Source organism: Onychostoma macrolepis, chromosome 21 (genome assembly GCF_012432095.1).
Source record: "Onychostoma macrolepis isolate SWU-2019 chromosome 21, ASM1243209v1, whole genome shotgun sequence".
NCBI classification, from domain to species: Eukaryota; Metazoa; Chordata; class Actinopteri; order Cypriniformes; family Cyprinidae; genus Onychostoma; species Onychostoma macrolepis.
In genome coordinates this window covers 28,540,344-28,563,370 of record NC_081175.1, presented here as the reverse complement: position 1 = coordinate 28,563,370, position 23,027 = coordinate 28,540,344, and the positions used below count along the sequence as shown (strand labels likewise).

Sequence of the window (23,027 nt, the reverse complement as noted above, 5' to 3'; positions counted from 1 at the left end):
TTATCTTTACGTTTGTTTAAATCATATAATTCGAAATGGGCGCAATTTACAATCATTAAAAATAAAATGATTATTATTTTTCAATCACTTCAATAACGTGGTGTGTTTTCATTAATAATCAATAACTTGCAATTACCCTGCATTTAAAAAAATACATTATAAACATTGCGTTTTACGTAAATAATAAACTATAATATTTGGGAAACATGCTCGAATGTCGTTTTTGAACTACAAAGGCAAACGTGTTTTAAATCAGTGTTTCTGCTAAATAGGCTATTTTGTTCGAGAAAGTATTGCTTATTAAGCATTTATAGATAAATAGCCTAAATATCTAATGAATTCGATTAGCCTATTATTTTTATTTCTATTTGTAGCTAATTATTGTTAAATTATTAACACTAGACCATATTATAAAATTATAGTCTAATAGCCTAAAAACAATAAATCAAGACATGATTGTTAAATTAGCTCAATATCAGATTCATGGTGAAGTTTAATCTCTTGTTAAATCGATCGAGGAGAACCACTGAAAAACTCGCGAATAAACACTGAATCAAAATACGCTTTTATTTCAGATTTGGTTATTAGTAAATGATCAGTGCAATAATGCACCTCTTATCAAGAACAGGCGAATTCTTTTTTAATTCTAATTTAATTCTGTATTATTTTAGGGTTCATTTGTGAATATTTATTGGGCGTTTTTATGATAGGGATTGTTATCTTTGGAAAATGAGCATAAATGACACCAAAATACATTTTTGATTGTGTTTTAAACATTCTTAAAGCTTTAAAACGCGCAAATAAAGCATTATGAAAATGAAATAGCCTATATGCAGTGGTCTTTTTATTTTATTTTATTTTTTTAAAAACGGCACGTTTCATAATTGTAACAGAAATAATAGGCTACAGTTAATGAACAGCATGCATTTTCTGTTTAACGTTCATCAGGAGAAAAAACAAAAACAAAAAACGAATTATGCCTTTTTATAGGCTACAAGGTAGCCTAAATTTGTAGCTTCAATTTTACATTTTCATTTCATTCTCTATAATTAAAGCAGGCAAGTATCTTACTCAGTATGTTAGAAATGTATTAAATACGGCCAGTTCAGCACATTGATGTTCACAGACCTCGCCACATCTGAGCTTTATTTCTCTGTATAATGTAATGTAGCCATGTTGTGTAAAAGAGTCTTTTTCTTTTTTACTGAGATTGCAGGCCTGAGCGTTTGTTGAGCGCTTTAGCAGACGGGTCAGATGCGGTCAACTTCTGGACAGCAATGAAACATGTTCAGTAATGAAATAAGTGCATGACAGAGGCTTCAGCACTGAGTTCGCGGTCAGTGTAGAGCTGCTTTCTGCATCTGGACTGTAGTTCAATAAAAAGGGAAAACTGAGTCAACAAAACGAGCGACGGTTTTAAAACCACATTACACTGGAGTCAAGATCAGACGCTATGTTTTTGCTTTAAAAAGCTTTTTGGGAGTTCACTACAAGCTGACAGATGTATCAGTGAAACAGGTGTCGTCTTAATAACTGCGACACACACTAAAAAGAGCAGAAATAGTAATAGAAGTCGCAACTAAGAACGGCCCGCCGCTTTTAAACCAATCAGAAACGTCAATAATTTTTGCGCGCCAAAGACTGTCGTTGGAACAGGCGGGAATTTCTGTTTGAAGGTAAACAAAATTGTGGCGAGACACCTGAGGGGCAGCTTTTTATTAGGTTTAAAGTTACATATGTACATTAATTTATATAATACACATCAATATCCTGTTGAAACAATGCGAAGTTGTACAGAGAACCGAATTTTTAGGTGTTCTGAAGAAAATGTGAGTACTGCTTGCACCTGTACCAAACAAGAACAGTCTTAATGTTTTACTGTGCCGTTATAACGTGTTCTGTGTGGATTTAGCAAAATCAATCATGGTTTCATTATAGTAATTAGTTACCATAGTAACTATATTTTGTATAATCAAAGTTTTACTGCAAATGCCCTGGCTAAACAATGGTCAGTATAACAAATCCAAGGTTAATTTGTGGTTGTCATGATTTATCTAACGTTATGTGTTTTTGGTAGATAAACCGTGGTTAATTTTCATAAAGGTTGCTAAGGCGTTCTGGGGGATTTTTATACGCGTTGCTAAACAGATACTGAGTTATGAATGGTTATGACTGGTGTTCTGGGCAAATTTTAACACGTTGCTAACGTGTTTCAAGGTATTCTGAGTGTTATTATTGTTTTACTGCGTTGCTAAACGGTCGCTGTAGTGTTCTGAGTGATTGTTAGCATGCTGCTAAACAGTTAGTTCTGAGTTCTGAGTGGTTTTGTTAAACGGTTTCTGGTGTTTTGACTGAATTTCAACAAATTGCTGGAGTGTTGCGAGGTCTTATCGTTTCAGCACGTTGCTAAACCGTTGCTGTGGTTTTAAATGGTTTTAGGGCGTTGCTATGGCGTTCTGAGGGGGGTTTACCACGTTGCCACGGTGTTTTGAGTAGTTTTTAGCCCGTTGCCAAGTTGCAGTGGCGTTCTGAGTGGGTTTAGGTGCATTGCTACAGTCGCTATTGTGTTTTGGACGGGTGCCAGGGCATTGCTATGCAGTTGCTGGGTTTCTAGAGCGTTGTTAGGTGGTTGCTGATTGGCCCAAGTCAAAAGAGCCCAAGTGAAATTTATAAATGCATATGTAGTAGGGCTGCAAAACAATTAATTGCATTCAAAATAAAAGTTTGTTAACACTGTGTGTGTACTGTGTATATATAAATATATACACACATATGTATATATATATATATATAAAACAAATATATATATATATATATATATATATATATAAACCAAAAAATGTTTTCCTTATGTTTGTGTGTTTATATATACAAAATAAATATACACAGTACACACATATATTATGTAAACAAACTTTTGTTTTGAATGCAATTAATTGCGATTAATCATTCTGTAGCCCTAGTATTTATAATGTTATTTTACTTTCTCTCGTTGCCTGGTCGCTAACCTCATCTTTCAACATGCCATCTTGCCGTGTCACGAGAGAGTCTCTACACGTCTCTCGTCCATTCATCACTTAAAAATACATGGCAGACATGAGCCTCCATCTCTCTCTGCCGTGGTGTGTCCGTGTTTCTGTCAGGCGCTGATCTCTGGTTGGCTGCCGTCTCTCAGCCTGGCACATTGTTCAGAAACACCACCTCCCCTTGAGTTCCTCCTCGATGGCACTGACGCTGGCCTACGTTTGGCACGGCACTAGCTGAATGTGTGCCGCCTTTTGTTGCCCAGAGAACAGGCTGATCCTGGCACAGAGTCGCTCTCCTTTCACAACCCTCCTCCCCCCGATGCCCCGGAGTCATCTGGCATCATTCCACCAGACATCAGACCGCGTGCCCCCGCATGAGCTGGAATACTGGAGCGGACTGTGCCAGTTAGGCCTGTGTGTTCTGCTCTCAACCAGCACTGCTGGTGTACTGCATACTACTGCACTGCATACTGATGAATGTTTTTGTTTATAAACAATGCATTATGCCTAACAATAATCATTTTAAACGGTAGTATGCTATGCTATACTAGTATGCACTGTCTCAACCTTTAGCGGTCTGATCAAATAATGAGTTAAGGAGAAATATATTAAAAACTGAATTGATATTCTTAATTTGTAAATGGAAAGTCAAATGCATTGCATTGTGGAATGCATTTTTTTTTTTTTTTTACAGTTCAATATATATTTTTTAAATATGCATGACGATAATCATTTTAAACAGTAGAATTCTACGCTGTTGTCACATCATGACCTCACGCACTGATCAAATAATGAGTTAAGAAGGAGGATGTTGTTAAAAATTGAATTGATATTAATTTGTAAATGGAAAGTCAAATGCATTGCATTTTTGCCGTGTGTGCACTCAATATATTTTAGTGTAAAAATGTCTTGACCTTTGGCAGTCTGATGAAATAATGAGTCAAGAAGATGTTAAAGATGTGGATTGATATTCTTAATTTGTCTGTGATGGAAAAGTCAGATGCTTTGCATTGTGGGATGCAGTGTTTTTTTGCATTGTGTTCTCAATGTATTTTTTAAATAACATGCATAATGATAATCATTTTAAACCGTAGTATGCTACGCTGTTGTCACATCATGACCTCGCTGCACTGATTGTGTAATGCAGTAAGCAATGTATTTTGCATTTGCCATCCATTTTTTGTCAAAATGTCTTAACCTTTGGCAGTCTGATCAAATAATGAGTTAAGGAGAAAGATGTTAAAAATTGAATTTATATTTTTAACTTGTAAATGGAAAGTGAAATGCATTTTTTTTTTCATTTGCAGTGTGCACACTCAATATATATACTTTTAAGAAAATATGAATGATGATAATCATTTTAAACAGTAGCATTCTACAGTGTTGTCACATCATGATATCAATGCACAATGTAATACAATAAGTGATGTATTTTGCATTTTTCATCCATTTTTTTGTACAAATATCTCAACTTTTGGCAGTCTGATGAAATGAGTGAAGGTGATGTTAAAAATGTGGATTGATATTCTTAATTTGTCTGTAATGGAAAAGTCGTATGCATTGCATTATGGCATTTAGTATTTTTTGCACTGTTTACTCTGTATTTTAAAAAAATAATATGCATAATGATAGTTGTATTAATTAGCTCTACTAAACTGTTGTCACATCATAACCTCACAACACAGCTTGTGTAATGCAACGAGCACTGTATTTGGTGTTTTTCATCAAAGTTTGGCAGTCTGATCAAATAATGGGTCAAGGAGATGATATTATGCATTCATAAATTTAAAAAAAATATTAAAAAAAATTAATAATTTGGGAAAACAAATTAAATTAAATTTAATCCTTAATTTTTGTATTGCTTTCCCTAATTTATTTATTATTTACTGTGGGTTTTATTTATTTCCATACTTAGTGTGTAATTTGTTTATATTTAGAAATAGACTAATTGATTATAGCAGATTTAATATATAAACATGTATAATAAATACAAACAAATGAAGGTGAGCTAGTACTTTTTATACAGTGCTAAACTCAGTATACACTAACTTATTGCACAGATGCATTTAAATTCAATTGCATGTATGTTAAATACACATTATATTCTCAGAGCAGTCCGTAATGGCTCTGTCGATGAGATCTAACGTTATTCTCGCTGTTGTGCATTTTCACAGGCCGTTGTGACTCAGCTGTCAGTCCGTCAGGTCAGCGTTCCTGATTTCTGCTGGAATGCTCCGGATCGTCTCGGTGAGTCTCAGGTGCTCATTACGGCTCGCAGCAGGTGACCGCTCATTTCACCCGCGTCCGCTGATCTCAGTTCAGCCTCGTGCGCTCGTTCTAACGGGGTCGCGTGTCCCACGTCTCTGCCTGACCTCACAAACACGCCGTCATCATGTGAAGCAGAAGTTTTGCAGAAAGCCAGATGTCTGACAGCATGCTTTTATCATGTACGTTTGCACATTTCTCTCGTTTCTTTGTTTGCGTGTTCGTGACAGGGGTGTTAATGTAACGTAAACTCTGTTTGTATTTATATTCACACAGGATATTCATTTCACAGAAAAACAAGCAGTTTTTTGGTCACATAAGTTTTACAGTATGTGAGATGAATTTGATCAGATGAGCTGCTCACTCGATGTGTGTATTTGTGTGGTGTGTAAAGTACAGTGCAATGCATTTTGGGAAAATCTGAAGATAGCTTGTGATTGGCTAAACAATTTTATGAGCTCAAGTCATTGGTAATTTTACCGAACATGCATGCAGAATGCAAGATAAAGTTTTTATGATGCATAAAATATATATACTACATGATATTGATATTACTGCTAGAGCTATGCATTTTAGCATTATAACTGCACTTATACACAACTTGTGACAGCCACCTTTTTAAGAAATTACCTCACAAATATAAAGTGTTTCTGCAGGTCTTAAAGTATTAAATTTGGACAAAATATTATCTTCCTCAATATTTTTGTCTTATTTTTCAGTGCAGATATCTAAACATCCATAAATAAATAAACATTCGCTTGAGATGTAAAATGAAGCTACGAAGTCTTGTTTTCTGAGAAATGTAGCAAAATTAAGTGCTAAACATGTTATTTTTCTGAACTTACTGGCAGATATTTGTTCGTGTTAATCGTAAACAATTTTTTCCAAGTTTATACTATCATTTAGACATCATATGATATGTTTATTATCAGTTTTCCTTGTGTGGATCATTGGTTGATGTCTGTTTATCTTTCAGTCAGTGAGTTTGTCATTTATTTGTTAGTTCTTTCATTATTGTGTTTGTAGTGTTGTAGTGCGTCTCATCTTCGGTGGTCAGCTGTGCTTTTAAATCTGTTCTTGTGACATCTGGAATGAACTGGGTCTCATGTTGAGCGTTGCTTGTGTCTAGTGAAGTGGAAGAGGACAGAAGATGTCATTTTAAACTAGTGGATATGAGATCTGTGATATGAGCGGCGTGTGTTATTAAGGCTGTCAGCGCTGGCATATGGCAGACGCTGAGCTTTTGTGTGTCTTTCATATGGATTCTGTGCGCTCTCTTCACATATGTTACAGCATCTTAAGACACATCGCACCTGAACCAAACACTCAAACGAGAGCGTGGAGCCTGACAATCAGGAAAAATACACATTAGAGTTTTTAAAATGATAGTCAAGTTTAAAACACTCATACTCATTTGAAATCATATTTAAGTTTTGAAAGCTAATTCTTTAATTTAATAGTTTTCCTAAAAATGTGTAAGTGTCTTGGGACAAAAGCATCTGCTAAATTAATAAATGTAAATATAAAATAAAAAAAAATTCATTTACTCATCCTCATGTTGTTTCAGACTTGATTGACTTTCTATCGTGAAACAAAGTTTATTTTCTTTACCAACATTTTCTTAACGTCACTTATGAAGAAATTAAATATTAATGTATACAGTACATAAACATAACAATATGAAAATAAATAAAGGATTATATTAGTTAATAAAACAAATACAATTAAATAAATAAAATTTTGTCCTGAATTTTTATTTAAACTTTATTTTTGTGCTTTTTAACTTTTAAAAAAAAATTTGTTATTTTATTCTTTCTTTTTTTTTTTTTGGACGTTCATTTATTTTTGTATTTATTCCAACATATATTAAGGTCTTTTTCCATATTGTGTAATTTGCTTAATGTTTAGAAATGGATATTGATTATAACAGATATAAAATATTATAAAAAATACAAACAAATTGATATGAGCTATTACTGTTTATACAAACTCAGATATAAAAAAAAAATCCTTGTTGAACTTCTATATATACGTTTAATACGATGGGGACTGGTGCTTTCAAGCTCCAAAACTGTATAAAAATGTCATAAATGTATCATAAAAATGGTTCATATAAAACCTGCAACATATTCCAAGACTTAGGTCATATGATTTATGTATTATGTAAGAAACCGACAAAATTTAAGTTGTAATTCACGTGGTTTGATGTGTTTTTAGCTGCACAGTCCTGTTCTCACACATACACACACACACACACACACACACACACACACACACACACATGTATTTAAAAAAAAAAAATCTTTAGTGTTTTAATGAAGAAAGAAAGTCATACAGGTTGGAAACATGATGCTCATGAGTAAATTTTATGATGTAAACATGTGCAAAGCTCATCTTTACACCGAATTAGTCTGTAGTTTTGACTAATATTCTCTGATTTGTTTGATCAAGAGTTGTGTTTCTGTTCAGGAAAACTAGAAGGTGATTTAGTGAAAGATTTTTTCATGTGGAGAGACATTTAGGTCACAATAAATAAAGATCTTTGTCTTGCTTGCAGGACCGTTCATCCCAGCTGTAGTGTGTGTGTGTATGTGTGTGTGTGTGTGTGTGTGTGTGTGTGCGCGCGCACTCAGAAGTAGAGGACCCCCGCGGCACAGAAATTGCCATGTCATAATTTATGACTTAAAAAGCATTAATGTTTCAGCATGCAGCGAGAGGCGGCGCATTCTGTTTGAGGCAATCATTTCCTTAGTGAATGATTTATATGTGTCATATCAAAGTTTTATAGGATAAACAGTAACATCAACACTGTGCCACAGACCTGCAGGAATTCAGCCTTCCAACTTTCACATCCAAACGCTGCTCGCATTACAGAAAAACACAGGAGTTTAGCACCAACTCGATGGAGAATCGAACACTGGCGCCGGGAGTTTAACACACACACACACACACACACACACATACACTCGGATACACACATTTGTTTTTGTGAATTGTGGGGACACATTATAATGGTTTTTATACTGTACAAACTGTATGTGCTATTGCCCTACACCTAAACCTACCCCTTACAGGAAACTTTCTGCATTTTTACTTTCTCAAAAACTCATTCTGTATGATTAATGAGCCTTTTGAAATATGGGGACATTGGGTAATGTCCTCATAAGTCACCTTCTCCTTGTAATACCTGTCATACCCATGTCATTATACAAATTTGTGTCCTAACATGTCACAAACACACACACACACACACACACACACTGTGGGAATATAAGCATTCTTGTGAGAACTTCTGATTTATTTCTATGTGATCTTTGAAAGTGCATTGCCTGTGTCTTTGAACAGGTGCAAAACTCCAGTTGCATTTGTAAAAAAGATACAGATATTATAAAAGACCATTTTGTACAATATATATCAATTTTATGTGGATTGTTAATGGGTTTGTCCTGTAATGGCATGCGGTATAAGGTTGAAAATTTGCAAAGGGGTAATTAAACATCTTTTATTTCAAAATTAGAAATTGTATTCTCCCGTGTGTTACGTCTTTGACAGACAGCATGTTAAAGCCGCTTAGGCATCTTTTTGCCTCAAAATTAAGGTTATTTAGTACATCCAAGTTTTCATAAATTGGCTTCTGAGTAAACTTGAATATATTGAGCAACCTTAACTAGATTTTTTTTGAGGCAATAATTCAGCAAGTTTTTTTGCATGTAACTTTACATTGAAATTTACAGTGTGATAATGTAGTCAAAATATCTCTAAAATATCTATAGATTGAATATCTCTCACAGACATTTCCTTGTCCTGATTTTCTCTCTGCTAAACGTGCAATGAAACTCGAGATCTGACTCTGATATGATGCCATGCCTCTGTGTGGTCGTTTAAGGGCAGGAATCGAATCGATTTGATAAGATTTTCCCCCTTTGCTTTACAGGTTTCTTTTTTCCCATTGCAAATGAAATGTAATTTTGAATGAATAATGCATCTTCCCTAAAGGCGTCCAAATATTTAAAAGCGTGCAAGGAAAAAAAGAGCACAAAGCGTTTACGTGACACCGGAAATTGGCATGGCATCCGTCGACAGGCACAGACGCCAGCGCACACAGGGGTATCAGTGTGGTGCGTTATGGGTAGACGTCTGCAGGGGGCATTTTACAAAGGATTCTGGGATCTCAGACGCATGCAGAGAGGACACTACACTCGTTACAGCTCGTTAAAGAGCTTACTGTGATTCTTTTAACACTGTGAGTCTGTGAGCGTGATTTTGTTGAATATCTGTCTGGCGGATTATTGCTAATATTTTATTACCGGCACAAGGATCCTGCTGATTTTTGAACTCATGAAGCTGATTGATTGAGTGCGGCTTTAAACAGATGCTAAGCTTTACCTGTGCCTAGTTTAGTGTGTACATCGTCCTGCAATGTGACTGATTCCTCAAATCATGTGTCATTTTGTTTTCCAATTAGTAACTTTTAATGGAAATTTCTCTGAAACGCTTGATTCTGATTGCTTAAGCAACATTTAGCGGTCAGATATTTTTGTATAATGATGCTAAATTGTATTTTTGGCTTTTGTTTATGACCATTGCTGACTGTAGTGAAAACTGCTTTGTAGATCGTCACTATACATTGTAACCCTCTGATGGATGGTGACTGCATATATAATCATTCAAAATAATTTGGAATTATTAATTCCATATATTAATAGATTTTAAACCATCTGTTCTTGTTCTGAAATGTAAAAAACCCCCCAAAACATTAAGGTCGCTGTTATTATTAAGTAAAACTGTTTAAAATAGAATTGATATATATATATATATATATATATATATATATATATATATATAACAAATATTAAATGAAAAGCATAATGTAAACAAAAATATATAAAAAATAAAATTTAATTTGAAGAATTACTTAAAAGAAAACTGAAACAAATGAATTAAAGCTAAATGTAAAAAATGAAGAAAATTACCAAACTTGAAATAAAACTAAATAGAAATATTAAAAAATTAAAAATAATAGTAATAAAAAAGGAACAGTTGTTAAACTAAAATTTTAAATGACTGAAACTGAAAATTTATATAAAAAATACTAATTTATTAGTGTATATAAATAATACTAAAATCCATACAATAAAAGTCAATGGGGTCCAATGATGTTTAGACCCCAAAGTTCCTCTAAATAGCTTCTTTTGTCAACAAAGGCAGTCATTTATGTTTGGAACGACTTGAGGTCGATTAAATGATGACAGAATGTGCTGAACAAATATGCTAATAGATGTGTAGATGCTCAAAATTCTCGACAAGTACATGTTATATTAATGTTAATGTTAATAGGTAGTTTGCATTCTATATTGCAATACATTTACTTGACAAATAGTCAATTAATATAACTTATTAACAATATTTCTATATTCAGTTATTATTAACTGTGTAAGAGCTGGGTTGCTGTACTGTACTGAGTTTATTTTGTGATAATGTCTGATGTACTGACTGTACATTGTCTCTTACATACATTGCAACAGTGATTTTAGAAATGCGTTTCATATATGACTTCATAAAAGATCCAGTTTTCTTTGTTCCCAGAAGAAAAGCAAAAATTAACGTTTTTCTCTGATCTGGGGAGCGAGGGGAGCAAATATCTGATTAACATTCAGCCGTACTTTATCTAAGCAGAATACATCATCACGTTTGGCACCGGACCCAATCAGACCATTGAGAAGTTTCCATGAGCCAGATTTATTCAAGCGCTGCCAGAAACGGCCACGTCCACGTCCACGGGGAGCTCTGATTGGTCATCCATTTATACCACGCCGACCCACAATGCGTTCTCTCCCGGTCCCCTTCTACAGTTCAATCTGCGTCCACATTCAATCTGAATCCAAATCAGCTTCCTGTGTTTCTTTATGACGGGGACAATTAAGAGCACAGCGGATCTGGAAAACGAGCCTTCCTGTCCAATATCTCATTGTCATGGAAAGTAAGATTAAATCCATAAAGATGATCAACAACTAACAGAAGTAAAACATGTTTTATTAGAGTGTCCTGCTTTAAAAATTCTTCAAAAATGTTTTTACAGGGAGGATGACGTAACCCTTCGGCAGCAATGCACGCATAGTCCTTCGCTCTGCTCACTTTGTCAGAAATGTTATATATCCTGTCAGTAAATCTTGAACCACTCTTTTTTTTTTTTAAGCTCACTATGAGTACCCCAGCAGTCAAGGACAGCTGGAAAAGAGAGAGTGAACAATTAAAAGATTCCACCATCTCCAGAGAGGATCTCGACGCTGCTATAGCTAACGGTATCAAGCTAGCGCTTAAAGAGCAACAAAGTACTCTTGATTCGGTAGTGGCTTCGGCTGTAAGAGATGCTATAGACTCTGTACTGACCCCAGCACTTCGTGATCTACATTTGGACATACAAACGACCAACGATTCTGTAAAAGAGCTAAAAGCACAAGTTGAAAAGCTAGCCATTGCGGCGAAACAGACACGTGACCGGGTCGATTCCGTTCAAGCAGCTGCACGTGAGGATAGGAGGACAGTCACAAACTTAAGAAATCAGCTGGAGCAACTCCCCGAAAAAATGACGGACATTGAAGATAGGAGCAGGAGAAATAATGTATGACTGGTGGGGTTGCCGGAGGGGGCGGAAGGCTCTGATGCAGCTGGCTTCCTCAGAGCTAATCTTTCCAAGTGGATCCCTTCCCTGTTAGTCCGTGACGTCGAGATTGACCGGGCCCATCGCGTGTATGACGGAGGAAAAACTCAGATCGGCCGCGTACTCTCATCTTCTGTGTACTAAAGTGGTATTACAGATTGGCGATCCTGAAGGGTGCTCGGCAGGCATATCCGGTGAAATGTCACGCTACTATTTTTTCCCGACTTTAGTCCAGCCACAACTACCAAGAGAAAGAGCTTTAATCCAGTCTTGAAGAAGATGACAGCACTTGGTCTCCAGTAAGGGTGTGCGATATTGACAAAAAATAATATCTCAATATTTTCTGGGATTTTATCGCTAACGATAATTAGATGATATTTTGCTGTATGTTATTGTGCTGGACTACCGTGGACAGCTGACTCCTAAAGTTTTTGATGTTCTTCATATTCTGTGTGGTGGTCAGTTCACACTGATAGAAAGTAATCTTTTCCAATAAGTTTAAACTGATTTTTACATTTTATGGGCATTTTTACCTTTATAAAGCCATTTTTTCTAAAAGTGTCCATTTATCTTTTGTGTCAAATTCTTATATTTAATCAGTGAATTAAAATAATAAGACTTTTGGGTTGTTACCAAGCAAATGAAATCAGTATCAACAAAATTACTCTTTGCAATGCAGAGAAAACACAGAAGCTGCGTCTGAAGATGCATTTACACACTGTTTAATGCAAGACATGAATGCATTTAACCTGCAATTACAAATGCATAAATCATGATTTGATATATTAAACAAAAAGTTAAATACCGATATTTTAAATTATTTAAATAATAAAAGATACTTGAATGTGAAATTAATGATTTTGTTCACTTTAGTAGTTTATCGGGTACAAGATAAAGTGGACCAAATCTGCTTTAATGCCAATCAACAATGTTAAAGTTAACTCTCCTATCCCCTCATTCGTTCCTATTAAAGATTCTTTCATCTATTTGGGTATTACCATATATAAAGACATTTATAAAATTGCCAGAAACAATTTTAATAACATTTCAAGATCAAAAGTGATACTCAAAGATGGAATAATCTTCAAGTCTGTCTTCAAGGCAAAATCTCCACCGTCAAAATGAATTTGTTACCTCTGCTTAATTTAATTTTTTCTATGCTGCTGCTTTCCCCTCCTCCAGGTTACTTTAAGGAGATCAATTCCATACTTTCCCAGTTTATCTGGAATGGTAAACAACCCAGAATAAAACTTGTCACATTGCAGCGTCCTATACTTTCAGGAGGATTGGCTGTGCCAAATTTTGAATTATATTATTGGTCGTTCCAACTTAAGGCTCTTCATATTTGGGTTGATCCTCAATCTAAAGTTTCATGGAGAGTAATCGAAGCTGACAAGGTTAAACCACATAGGCTCCAAGATATTTTATTTGCTGGCATAGGAAATAAAAATGATAAATATAAATTTGGCCCGGTTGTGGCCAATTCTATTAGGATCTGGAAAAGGGTGAAACGTAGGGGTGTGCAATATTAAAAAAAATTTTTTTGGGGGGGGTATTTTTTCAATAACGATAATCAGACGATATTTTGCCATGTGTGTTATTGTGCTGATATCTGACTACCGTGGACAGCTGCAGTTTTTGATATTCTTCATATTCTGTGTGGTCAGTTCACATCAGTGATAGAAATGAATCTTTTCTTATAACTTTAAACTGATTTTTACTTTTTATGAGCAATTTTACCATTAATAAAGCCATTTTTTTCTAAAAGTGTGCATCTTTTGAGTCAAATTGTTACATTTAATCAGTCAATTAGAATAATGAGACATTTAGGCTGTTTCCAAACAAATGAAACCAGTATCAACAAAATTAATCGTTGCATTTAGATGCATTTACACACTATATACTTTGAATGTGAAATTAAAATCGCCAGTAGGTGGCAGTAAGTCACTCTTAACAAGTGAGTCATTGCGATTGAACCGAATCATTTTAAACGGTTGATTATTTCAGTAACGAAATGCCGTCATGTTGCTCAGAGATGCAAACCAGTGCTGTAGCTGTTTGGAATTATTTCTGTTGGAGAAATAGTGTAAAAACAGGAAATATGGTGTCTAAAAGGTAAGTCGTGATGTATAATGATGTATAATGATGTATAAAATCAATGTCACGTTTGTAATCATGCCTATTTTTGAAGAACAAACGGCACTCTTTGTGTGATTTTAACTATATGAAATGATATATACATTTTCTGCCTCCATATCTTGAATTTTGTGATCATTCTTAATGCATTTTAATAGACTAAATCGTGCAGTGAAAAAACACACTCTAAATGCGCACATGCTGTTTAACCCACTATCATCACTTAATGTATGCGTGCACTTCGTATGTGTTTTGTTTGGTTTTTGCAAAATACTCAATGTCAAATTGCACATCGGTAAAACAACAATTGCGATATTATTTCCGACGATATATATCGCACACCCCTAGTGGAACGTCTGATGGGAGGACCTTGCAAATTTTGTAACAACACACCCTTATGGCACAACTTAAATTTTTTATGTTGAAATCGGCCATTTGTCCAGCCCTCTTGGTCTACATTGGGCAGAAACACATGCGGTGACTTATATGATAACCAGGGACTCTGCTCACTTCAAGAACTAAGAACTAAGTTTTGTTTACCAGCATCATCATATTTTGTCTTTTTTCAGTTACGTTCTGCTCTCAAGGCCTATGGAGTTCCCTGGGCATCCCCTATTTCCTCTCATCCTATATGGGATTGGATCGGACCACCCTCTGGTCGGCCATCTGGTTCTTTAATATATAGTAAACTTAATGATCACACTGCAAAGTCTCTTTCTATTAAATCTATCTGGAATCGTGAATTAACAGATCTGTATTTATCGGTGGACTGGGAGAGGGTGTGGTCTAATCTAATCTTAACTTTAAAAACTTGGCTCATCGTCTTATCCATTTCAAAGTCATCCATAGAGCATACATAACTCCTTACAAGAGGTTTAAAATTAAATTGTCCTTTTTACTACAAACTGATTACGTGTCTAATCCAGGTTTATGTCTTCTCAATGACGTTTCTAACTTCTGTATAAGTTCATTAAAGAAGAGAATGTTGTTTGCTGGTTTTACAGCTGCAAAGAAGGCAATAATACAAAACTGGTTTACTCCGCACGTGTGCAAAAACATTTTGGATTCATAGCCTCCTTAAAATAGTGACTTGTGAATGTACAACAGCACGAATTAACAAGGCTAAACCTAGTACCATTGATGCATGGCAATGTTTTTCTTCCAACATTTTGGACTATATAAAGGAACAACCATATAAAGTTTTTTTGTTTAGTTTTTTTTTTTTGTTTCCTTACCTTTTTTCTTTCAGAGTGTGAAATTGTTGATGGTGTGTCTGTTGCTCCCCCCTCCCTGTTGTTTGTTTGAATGGATGTTGTTTTGTTGATTTAAAAAAATAAAAAATAAGTTGATCACAAAAAATAAAAATGTTTTTACACAAAGTAAATTAATGGGCATTTAAAAAAAAAAAAATTCTCCTGGGAAAATGGTAGAATTTTTATTAAATATCAATTTGAAAAATGGTATATAATTGTATCTATTTATTTATTTATTTAAAAAAGTTAAATTATTGTATACAATTCACTGAAATATTGTTACTATTTTAAATCTTATTTTTGAGTTTTCTAAAGCCTTTGATATGGTGTATAATGACAAATCACATAACAGAAATGGGCAGCGCTTTTTACAATAAGTTATTTGTTAACTGCATTAGTAACATGAAAACTACTTATTATAAAATACTGAAAATTGCTTATTACTTCTAAATATTTTAAGATTAGTTCATGTTCGCATTTACTAATTATAAAAATTATATAAAATGTATGTATAAAATTATATAATTATTAATTATATAAATTAACATTTTATTAAATATTAAAAAGTTGAATCTGTTAATATTATTTCATGGATTTTTTTCTTGAAAATATTATATATTTGTATGCAATTCTTTGAAGTACTGTTATTTTGAAGTTTCCTATAAAAATAGCCTTTATTGTTGATATGGTGTGAAATTTTAAATTGTAAAAAATCAGTTTTAGTGTCAAAAAGAAGTTTTCAGAATGTATCATATAAATTACAATCTGCAAAGGAGTAGAAAAAATGTTCAAATACTCCATTTAATGTCAAAGGACTTTACATAAACACAAGTTTGTAAACATATGCTTTTTTTCCCCTCACAATATTATTTTCTGTCTCTTGTTGTATGTAGTAAAGCACCCACAGATGTAGATGAAAACATCTGGATAATGTTTGCATTTTACCGTCTCTGGCCATAATTCATGCTTATCACATCAGTCACATCACATTTCCTAAGTCAGCATAGTTTGTCAGACTCAGTAACGTAGCAGATTGAAAAGTTAGTTTCTTTCTGCAGTCCAATAGACGGCAGTGCAGTGGTGGCTTGAGTCTGTTGAATGGTGATTTAATACTATGTTGTCACCTAGTTGTAGAGACTCGATGCTAAGTAAATAAACAATGTCCCCGTCTTTTACTCTCACAATGAGCTTATCATACTCGTTTGCTACATTAGTAGGGCCTTATGATTTCCGCGATGCAGAAAACGCAGACGGAAGCATGGAATCCAGTCATATAAAAGGAATTTACTGTATAACATGGAATTTCACGAAATCTGTCATATTTTGATGAATAAATAAAAAAACAGGTCAGTACACTTAAATCGCGATATAGACTAGTGTCTGTGAATATTAAACTGCAAAAAGACTATTTTAAATACGAATCCTCATGTTCTGCATGTTCATTTGGTTCAACACAGAATTTGTGGGGGAAAAAAATATAATATTCATATGTTTATTCATTTTAGATGTTTACATTTAGAAAAGCTGTGATTCCTGCTTAAACCTTCCCCTGTTGGACTGGCAGTAGCTGCCCTACACAGTTATCTTGTTTATTTTCTTTATTCAAGTTATATTAGGGTTGTGCCGATTGTATTGTGTATCGACGATAGTCAGAGATATCGCCTGTGGATGATGCCTTTGACGATAGCAAGATGATTATTATTATTATTATTATTATCAGGCTAGTAATACTATCTAATTAATATTAGGGCTTATTTGTTGCATTATATTTCTTTTTCCGTGTTTTTACAGTGTTGCGCATTATTATAACCAATCACACGATTGTGCTGAGTTTATGAATGCAATGGCCAATCAGAGGCGTTCAGATGAGCCATCGCTGGAACAGCGGAGTTCCGTTGTTCAGCGCGTGCTGACTGAATTTTGGCTTGCGAGTTCTCTCATCATAAACAACAAAGTGCAGATGTATGTGCGATGTAAGTATAAGAGATTTATTCATCATACGGTGTTGATTCACTGATTATAACGGGAGTGTTTTTAAAGTGCATAAATTCGCGCTAGGCCGAGCTTGTGATGATGCTCTTTGGTAATGTAATGTTCTTTGCTTGTTTTCTGTAGCTGCTTTTTGAATAACTGAGGAAATTTAAGCATTATAATTAGTAACTTATGATGTTTCTATTAATTTATCATGTTAAATACAAATTCAGTCATATTAAAAACATTAGGCTGCTTTTAGCCTTACGCTGGAGTTGGTTCACTTTCCGGCAATGAAACTAAGTAAATAAAATGATTAAATAAATTAGCACGTTAATATCGTGTCTCGGCAATCTCACAGGCTGACGATAGGACGATATGAAAATTGAGCATATCGCCCAACACTAATATATAGTGGTCGACCGATATATCGGCCAATATTGGGCATTTTTCAGATATCGGCATCGGCCGATAAGTTTTTCTGTTTGGCCGATGCTTTCGAGGCAGGACTTGTATTTTGATGGTGCTGAGAATGGCAGCGCCTGAGCACACAGCTCTCACATTCTTCCTCTTGTTCGCTGTCGTCATTCAGTTCTGCCTAATACGGATAGCAGTCTGTCTAATAATCAGACAGAACTGTTAAACAAAGGAATTAAAATGTATACAAAAATAAGTATTATAACAATCGCTTTTATATTATTAGTAATAGAAAGGCAAACATTATAATACTTTCTTGTTTGCTGTCAGCATTCAGCAAATACGCATTTACATCATTTAAATAAATCTTTGAAAGTCTAATGAAATTTCATTTAACAAACAGACTTAGTTGAATCCAGTTGTGAGATCTTGTGAAGTGTGCATTTGTATCCTGCATGATCGCGTGTGCTCTGTGTGACGGTCGGTGCGTGCGAATTGAATGCTTTAAACTTTAAACTCGTGATTTCAAATTATGCTGCGCTTTATGCATTTGCCCACTGTCATATTCATGTCATTTTCACTGTGTGCTGTATGTAAAATGAGTTCTACCTTGTGTTTATTTGAAAAAAAATATGATTCCCAATGCACACAAACTTCCCAGAATACTGAGTGACCTGTTGGTTACAGTGTTTACTTCCTTTTTAATTATATTTTTATTAAATATTCATTTATTTGTAAAAAAAATACTTTGTCATCTAAAGTATAAGTATGTTTATTTTACACATCTTTTAAATCCATTTTCAAATTATTTCAAATTTCTTAAATATTAATTAAAATAAATAAAATTAAATCGGCTTTATATCGGCCATCGGCCACCCTGCTTTACAAGATATTGGCATCGGCTGTCAAAAAAACAATATCGGTCGACCATTCTATGTGTGTGTGTGTGTATATATATATATATATATATATATATATATATTGTGACGGGAGGAGCCAACGACAGACACAGTGGATGTGGCGTCAGGCCTCGGAGAGGCTTTTATTAAACAAAAAAATAAATAAAATAAAGTGTCCAGGGGGAAAGAAGTGTCCAACAGAAACAGGGAATCTGGTGTCCTCGTTGTGCTGCGGGGCTCGTGAAGGAGGGCAGTGTTCTGGAAGGGTCCAGGCAAGGGGCGGAGTCTGGTGGCCGCACGCGCTCCTGCTCTGGTCCGGGGCACGAGGGGCGGCGGCTTCTCTTGAGCGGCAGATCTTCCTCTTCCTTCCGCGGCCTTTGGCGGGACTTTGGACGGCCCGTCGGCCGTAATACGGGTGCGGTTCTCACGCTGACTCTGGAGGTTCCGCGACTTACATCCTGGGTGGCGCGACGTCCCTCAACGCACCCTTCCTGGACCCACGAGGACACCAGCGTGCATGCACGGGGGAAGAGACCGGTCTCCCGAGGAGAGGCGCGCTCGGCATTTAACAGCGGCGGCGATGAGGCTTCATTCAGTCCAGCTGTGCCTCATCACACGCCGCCAGCCCGCGTTGATTCTACGCCCCTCCTCTCTTACACACCCACTCCCGCCGGGAGCCTGGTGAAGGGCGGCGAATACGGGACGGGGTGGTGATGATAATGAGGGGGAGGGCCACCGACTCGTCACAATATATATATATATATATATATATATATAAGTGCACTGATGTCAGGGTCATTTTGGATAATAAAGTTTTTTGTTAAATTGTTAAATACCCTGCCTCCATTACATATTTTTGTCACATCATTATGTTTGATCACCACATTTGAGTTATCCTTGCTAAAAATGTTTATGTCTATATATTCTGTTTATGCATATACTGTATTCTATGTACAGTACCAGTCAAAAGTTTGGACATACGAATGGGAAGTGTTTCCAAACTTTTTACTGGTACTGTACTATAATATACACATAAAGAATATTGGCCGATATATCGATATCAGACTTTTTTTTTACTCCCTAATATCGGTATCGCATCGGCCCCAAGAAACCCATATCGGTCAGGCTGTATTGGATATGATCCACCAGGATCTCGTGTGATTTCAGGACGGGATGTGCACGAGTATCTCCTTCACATGAGGTCAGTGTGTCTGTGGCCGCTAAATGACTGCAGTGCCGTGAGTGTATTCGCTTCATTTGCTGTTGTCCAAACATCTGTCTGTCTCTCTCTCTCCCTGCAGGTTTGTGTTTATGGCATTAGTGCTGTCTCACATGGCTGTACTTCACAAGGAGGATATGTGTAATTATATTAAACATGCTCCATCTACTAACCCCCCCCCCACACACACACACACACACACACACACATACGCACACACGCTTTCTGCTCTGCCTGGATAAGCAACTCACTCCTAGTGCCTCTCTCTCTCCCTCGATCTTACTCGATCGCCCCCTCCATACCTCTGCACCCTCATCATGGTCATTACAGAAAATGACATTTACTGTATGTTAGTTCATCTGTTTTCAAGAGCTTCATGTTCTTGTGTGAAATATTGAGATTTTAGTGTATTTTATTGTGGTGATTTGACCAATGTTTTGACCAGTTGAGTAAATCTTATTATAATACACTACACTACACTATATATATATATATATATATATATATATATATGTATATGTATGTGTGTATATTAAGTTTTATAGTTTAATATGCATTCACAATTATATATATTTTATATATTGCATTATAAATTTTATATATATATATATATATATATATATATATTAGGGGTGTAACAGTACACAAATATGACGGTTCGGTACGTACCTCGGTTTTAACGTCAAGGGTCGGGATGATTTTGGTACAGCAAGGGGAAAAACTAAACTTTTTTTATTTTATTTTATTTTATTTTATTTTTTACTTTCTTTGGTTTACTGAACAAGTTGCTCTTTCTTTAAATACATTCAGTTATAGTTTACATTTTCTTAGTGATAAAAATCTACCTCAGGTTATGCTTAAAACTATAGGGAACCCTTTTACATAAGGATACAACTAGGCCTAACAACTTAACCCAAACTTAAATTGAATAACTATTTATTTTTAACATAAAAAAAAAAAAAAAAAAAAAAATTCTATGCAAACATGTAAATTGCACATAATGCAGTTTTTAAATTAACTTATAAATAATACAATTTCTAGGTTATTTGTTAAAATATATTCAATTACACACTGGCTGTCATAGCATGTTTCATAACAGATTAATTTAAACATACATTAAATAATTAAGACTAACAGGTTTAGTAAAATATAATGAGTATATGGTGTAATATTTGGTGGAATGCTCCTCTCTAGACTTCATTTCTCTAGTGAACTAACGAGCTGTGGACACTGATGACTTGCTGAGGTAAACGAAATGCTGCGTGACATTTTATTTCCACGCTGTTTTGTTGATGTCTTTCCGTGGTTGAAACACTGATTGAGTGATTACACGAGGCATGGGATGTTCAGTCATATTTATTTGTGTTAAAACTAGTAGTACAGAGGAAGGAATGATGGCGTTCACTCGCGCTCTGCTCTGCACAAGTCTGTGGCGCGTCACGGCTTGGGAACCGGAGCTGATCGCGGCCGCTCGAGTCAATGCTAGTGTTGGGTTTATACCAGCATGTTTCTGAACCGTCCCAGAAGCTGTTCTCTAAAAAAAAATATATATATATATATATATATATATATATATATAAAAATAAAACTGTATATATATACTGTATTCGTTTGGTACACATGCATACCGAACCGAAAGACCCGTACCGAAATGGACGAATACGTGTACTGGTGCACCCCTAATTTTTTTATATATATATTGTATTATAATCTTTAATATTCATTTATATTATTTAATATTATAACATTATTTATATTATATTTAGTTTTTATTTAATAATAAAAATAATAATAAAATGTTTGTGTGTGTGTAAAATTTATGAAATGATATACATTTTATTTATTATTATTATTATTATTTTTATTTTTATTTTTTACATATATGCATTTGCCAAATGCTTGCTAGTGCAATGTGGTAGTTTAAACTACATTAATGCATATGTTTATTTTGCATATACTATATATATTTTTTTATATGTTATACATTTCAGTTTATTAATTGTTAATATTATGTAATTATGTATTTATAGAAGGTTTAGCATAATTTTAAGTCTCAGAGGCTACATTAACAGAATAGTTACAAACATGTTTGGGAACCTGTTTGATGACAAATTCTTCTATAGAATATTCATCTTCAGAAAACATCCCCATGAGTTTTAAATGACAGAAGTTTAGCTCTAGTTGTCTGTCTGTCTGTTATCTGCAAATGCACAATATTTTATGCTGTGTTTAAGGCTAATTAGAATGCGGCAAGACCTAAAATCAATATACAGAACCAGGATCTTTCTACTTCTACATGTAATATGAGGGGTTATATAAAGTTAATGAAAGTCTGAGGTGTGTGTGATGTTGGGCTGCAAACATAATTCAGGAACTCAGTGCAGTGTAATGCCAGCTGAGACCCACAGCCGTCTCTCTCTCTCTCTTTCTGTCTTTTTCTCGTTGTTTCAAGGCTGTAGGCCATGCAGAAACGCTCTTCTGTTATCACTCATGCTTTCTGTGCTCACTGATCTCTCTGCTCTCGTGTGTGTGTGTGTGTGTGTGTGTGTGTGTGTCTCTCTGCAGTTCGAGGTCATCGTTCAGCCCTGATCTCACTGACCTTTCAAATAAAGAGTCAGAGAATCAATCTAGAGTCTGTTTCTTCTGCGCTAGATTATTTGGGAGATTGAGTTTTTGCAGTGTTATGATTATGGATTAAGGTCACAGTTCAACCGTTCTGTTGCTTTATATTTCTCTTCAGCTGTTCCAAACCCTACATTGACAGCACCCTTCTAAGGGAAAGTCCTGTGGAAGTGGAAATTATCCTCTTAAGTAGGTGATTTGGACACAGAACACACAAATATTGGTTGAAATAGTATGATTGAACTATTTTATTGATAACTTTGGTTTTATAATTATAGATGATAAAATGTAAATTTGTACTTTGAATGCAATACGAGTCGCTTTGGATAAAATGCATGAATGTAAATGTTTATCATTTCTGTTTTTGATTTTGCAGAGAGATGTTTATGGTCATCAGTGAGGAATGAGACGGATCCACCTGCAGAAAAAGTGATCTTTCAAGGCAAGTTGGTTCATACTGGGTCATACTATTTATTTGAATGTCAAAATATTGAAATTTCAAAATCTACTTGAGAAACTCAAATTTTCTGTAACAAATCATAGACTTATTTTTTTAAG

At 34.9% G+C, this 23,027-nt stretch overlaps 1 long non-coding RNA gene across 2 annotated transcripts; it reads left to right on the top strand.

Annotated features, from left to right (window-relative positions):
* The first annotated feature begins 1,687 nt into the window (after positions 1-1,687).
* LOC131529436 (uncharacterized) lies at positions 1,688-22,914 on the top strand. Of its 2 annotated transcripts, XR_009268095.1 has the most exons (5): positions 1,688-1,829; positions 5,201-5,273; positions 19,737-19,829; positions 22,588-22,658; positions 22,846-22,914. It is a non-coding gene; the product is annotated as an uncharacterized LOC131529436 (long non-coding RNA). The 2 variants fall into 2 exon arrangements; XR_009268096.1 differs by lacking the exons at positions 22,588-22,658; positions 22,846-22,914 and adding an exon at positions 19,930-19,988.
* Positions 22,915-23,027: the final 113 nt, after the last annotated feature.